Raw genomic sequence first — 5,334 nt, forward strand, 5'->3', positions numbered from 1 at the left:
TTGAGTTTGGAGTGAAGTTGGAGAGTCAGCAGTCAAAATACATCAGACGCCTCATTTCATATCTACATTTCACATGATCATTATTTAACAGGCATAATAACACACTGCTCATTAGTTCAAAACAGTATGTTCAGACTCAACTCTGTCTGTGCAGCATTATTGCTTTCTTCTGTTGATGCCTTTTAATATTTAATATTAAAAGGCATCAAGTAATATTAAAGGACGTAAAATAAGCGTACAACTTTATACAGCAAATCTGACAGTTCCTTTACAATTTTAAGGTGCCTTGAATTTCTTTCGCAGTTTGGGTGACAACACTTTTGTTCTTATAGTCTCTGATTCACACACTCTTATTCATAGTCCTCAATACTTATGGGGTGTCACCTTTAGATGAAAGTATTTTCTAGGTTTTCCTGTGGCTTTTAGGTGATTTCTCCTTAATGCTTCCCTTAAAGTGCTTAAACAATTGTACCTTTTGCGCATATTGAGAAACATAAAGGTCCCCTTCATTTTGTTATTTTTCCATAGCCACAGGAAAATGGAAAGTCATTTCTCTACCAAACAGCACCTTGTATGGTGTGCACCCACTGGAAGATTGAACACTACTCCAGTATTCCGTCATCACGTATAGGAGAATCTTGTCTCTATTCCTTTGATTGTCATCAACAAAAAGTGACAGCATGCTAATTGACAATATTTGTGGTCTGGATGTGTAGTATGTTGTTTAAATGTTCATAATCTATAAGCAGAACCACTACAATATGTGACTTAACCATGAAGGTTTGAACGCGATGGGTTTTGATGACATGTTTGTGTGTACACATTTGGATGTCTCTGCCTATCACAAGATGATGCTAATGTTTTAGCGGTTGTTAAATATTGCTGGGGCGTACATAGAAAACAGTCTCTGGAGGAGAAGCTGTTTGCATGGACTGGGTGTCGGAGTGCCCTGTGTTCTTCAAATACAGTATGCATGTAGGTGACTTAGCACACAATATTCTGAACAATTTTGGGCTCGACAACACCACTTTTACAACCTGTGGCCAAACACTGCAGACTGAATCTTTAATTTGAGTTAATTTCATTCTTTCACCTAAACCAGGGTTGTACAGTATTGTTCTGATTTTGCTTGCTATCTCACCCAGTCTCTGTAAAAGGACCAATAAAATCAACACCTAACCTCTCAAAAGGGTGGCCTGTCCCAGAAATTGTCATGCGTGCTCTGGGATGGACCCTGTATGCGGAGTAAGCCACACAGCTTTTAACACCACTGTTTAAAATGGCCAACTGCCAATTTGATCCACTCAAGAATGTTTCCCTTATCTGTCAATCTTTGCTGCAAAATCAGGAATTAACCTTCTGTAGTATTAAGCCAAACTTTCAAACCTTCTAGCCTCTGTAAGTGACTTGGGACTGGGCCGTGATCTCTGATTTCTGTTTTCATAGGGTCAATGATCACTCTCTTGTTTGAGATGTGTCTCATGTAGCTCACCTGTGACCTGAACAAATGGCATTTGGATGGTTTAACCTAAAGTCCTGTGTGTTGCATTCTGCTTAAAATCTTGTCTGCCAGACGTTGTCCACTGTAAGTCAACCTGGTCTAGGTCCCTGAGACACTGGAAGTCAGCCCAGTCTAGGTCCCTGAGACACTGGAAGTCAGCCCGGTCTAGGTCCCTGAGACACTGGAAGTCAGCCCAGTCTAGGTCCCTGAGATACTGGAAGTCAGCCCAGTCTAGGTCCCTGAGACACTGGAAGTCAGCCCAGTCTAGGTCCCTGAGACACTGGAAGTTCGCCCGGTCTACATCCCTGAGACACTGGAAGTCAGCATGGTCTAGGTCCCTGAGACACTGGAAGTCAGCCCGGTCTAGGTCCCTGAGACACTGGAAGCTGCTTGGAGCATTAGTCAAACCAAATCCCATGATGTTGAATTCGAAGTCAAATTTATTTATTTTTGAAAATAAAGAACAGAAATATCTCATATATTCAAGTATTCAGATCCCTTATTTATAGAATGACGTATTCAGATCCCTTATTTATAGAATGAAGTATTCAGATCCATTATATATAGAATCAAGTATTCAGATCCCTTATATATAGAATCAAGTATTCAGATCCCTTATTTATATAATCAAGTATTCAGATCCCTTATTTACAGAATCGAGTATTCACATCCCTTATTTATAGAATCAAGTATTTAGATCCCTTATTTATAGAATCAAATATTCGGATCCTTTATTTAGAATTTGGTAGATGCACCTTTGGCAGCAATCACAGCTTCAACTCTTCTTGTAAATGCCTCTAACAGCTTTGCATACCTGGATTTGGCAGTGTCTCCCATTCTTCACTATAGATCCTCTCAAGCTCTGTCAGATTAGAAGGAAGTATCAGTGACCTACTATTTTTATTTAATAAAACCCCTTAAACATCATCAGTTGTCAGAAAACTTATACAGATACCCAACCCGAAACGCCAAAGATCAAAACAACAATAACAAATGCACAGGGGCCAGGGAAAAACTGCCTAGATGGTTTAAAACCAAGGAAGATACCTAGAGAGCAGCCAGACTTAGAGGTGGCCCATTTCTCATGTTCAGATGACCAGTAGGTCAGTAAATACAGATGGGCTGTGTGCAGAGTTTTTAGGCTGCATCCAGGACAGCTACAAAACCAGGGGGACAAGGACAGGGACAACCAGGTAGGCTATGAGCAGTTACACCAGGAATCATCAGGTTGCTGGATTTGCAACACAACCAAGATTACTTTGGACAGGGACAGCCAGGAGTCATGAGGCGTGATCTAGGACAGGGACAGCCAGGAGTCATGAGGCGTGATCTAGGACAGGGACAGCCAGGAGTCATGAGGCGTGATCTAGGACAGGGACAGCCAGGAGTCATGAGGCGTGATCTAGGACAGGGACAGCCAGGAGTCATGAGGCGTGATCTAGGACAGGGACAGCCAGGAGTCATGAGGCGTGATCTAGGACAGGGACAGCCAGGAGTCATGAGGCGTGATCTAGGACAGGGACAGCCAGGAGTCATGAGGCGTGATCTAGGACAGGGACAGCCAGGAGTCATGAGGCGTGATCTAGGGGCTCAGGTCCTTCAAAGAGTCAAAAGGATACCAGAGGAAATAGAGAGAGCTTTTGTTGGATCAAAAACGATTCCTCAGCATATAATTCATAATGACCCTAGTCCCCCGCCACATAAGCGCATGCAGCGTAAACTATTGGGACTGAGATAGGACGGGCTGATTGGACAGTTTTCTTCAAGCACCACTCTTCGAGCGTTTTTGGTACTGCTTTCCAGAGATGCATAGGAAGGCTGTGATTGTACAGCATACTATCAATCACATTTGCAAGTCACAAATACAGTTTCCGTTTTATGTTTTCAATCCTGGAAAAATGCATAAATCCAGGCAGAATCTTCCGGTGGCCCGAAATGTTGCCGCCAATCGGCTGAGACCTCTGAATGTGTATACACACAATCGTTCTTGGTAAAAGAGCATGGTTGTAATATTGCCTGGAATAGCAATAAAAGACACTGTGATAGTGAATTATTTTAATTCCATTTCATGTTCCATTAGCACCATTGGCTACAGCAACACTGTAGATAAGCTGTGGAGTGGTTTTTCCATCTCTCCCTCTCCAACAGAGCTATGTGTTCACCCTGTTGAGTAGGGTTAGAACAGACACCTCCCAACACGAAGCTGTCTGTCAGAATGGCACTTCAGAATATGTCATTAATTAATTAGTGTTTTGTGGTGCTATTAAAGCACTCACATGCCCCATTTGGCTGAAGCCTTTCCTTTTAACACATTTAAACTACTCACTAAGGATCTCAATCCAATGTGCATCCAAGAAATGAATCCACAATAAAAATCCATGAAGCATATCCTCATGAAAGCAGTGATACCCCCAAAAAACATTCTTAACAACCTAGCCTACTGTATGTAATTGGTTCAATTGGCCTATCATAGTCTAGTGTCCACTAAATTGTCACCGATTCCTATTTGCTTTGAGTTGCTTTAAGTGTTAAATTTAAAGACAGCACAGATACAGGTGTTTATTCAGATTTCTTCAGATCAGATTTCAGAATAGATCATTGCTAAATTGAAATTGTGGAATGGGTTAATAGCTCCGGCAGGTGTATTTTGAATCCAAACCCCATTAATCTGTACATCACAGCAGAAGTTACTGCTAAGTGTTGGTCAGTTGTCAGCAAGTTTATTATAGAACTTAAAGCAAACATAATTGTTTTCAAAGCCTTGTAACCACACCTCGGTCCCACGCACTAGAAATGATTTCGGCAAAGCCACTCTTCATATAATTAGGCTATATGCCTTTATTTTGGTTATAGCGTGATCAGAACTAAATGTTAACATCTTGGGTGCGTGACCTTCTCAGGGAGTACCAAAACCAAATTGGAAAGAATTTGAAAACTGTTCTGAGTGAAGTAATAACTATCCTTGGAACAGCACAAGGGCATCTGAATGGCCTCTACACTCTACTGCTCCCATTTTCTCTGTCTGTCCTCAGGAAGAGATGGATTAAAACACACACTCATTTCATACCATTAGGCAAGTTTTTATCAGTTTATTAATCAGAATAATGTACAGAAACATGTATTTGCTTTTTAATAAGGATATTCTATGTGGCTATGTGTGTTAATTGACTCCTCTGAAAAAAACATAACTGTTGCTGTAACTGGAATTATATTTTGCAGGCAAGTTAATGTAAGCATTGGCTGCATAATCTTGTAGTCATTCCACAAGGGAAGCATTCAGTTTGACAATATGTTCTGCATAAAAATACATTTACTTAGCATCAATAGGTTACAGTTAAAACACTGACAGAATATGTAGGATTCACAACGACTCAACACAACGACCCAACATTCACAATTATCAACCATTATCAACATGCCCTTGCTATTGCCCTTGGCCCTGATTGATTTGAGATGAAAGGGGAACTTATTCAAAACAGTATTGGTTTACATGCATATTTTCCAGGCATTTCAACACCATTAAGCTACTTTTATGCCTCTTCATCATGTGCCTCCACTAGAGATGAAAAGATTTGCCTTGTAGGCTGTAATTGTAGAGTTAATACCGATTTTCTGTGTCATTTTCCAAAAAGCTCTTGGAAAATGCTCTTCACTGCGTAGGCCTACTGATCCAAAATTCAGAGATGTGGTTGGTCTGTCTCCAGGCTAAGGAACATGAGACATGGACACTGCCTACACAGGAAAACACTTTCTTGCTCTCTGAAGTTTTGGTGACTTCAACGCCTGCGCATTGGGTATTAGTAGTGAGGAGAATTGTGAATGGGGGAGTATTA

The sequence above is a fragment of the Esox lucius genome, chromosome 19 (genome assembly GCF_011004845.1).
Source record: "Esox lucius isolate fEsoLuc1 chromosome 19, fEsoLuc1.pri, whole genome shotgun sequence".
Taxonomy (NCBI): domain Eukaryota; kingdom Metazoa; phylum Chordata; class Actinopteri; order Esociformes; family Esocidae; genus Esox; species Esox lucius.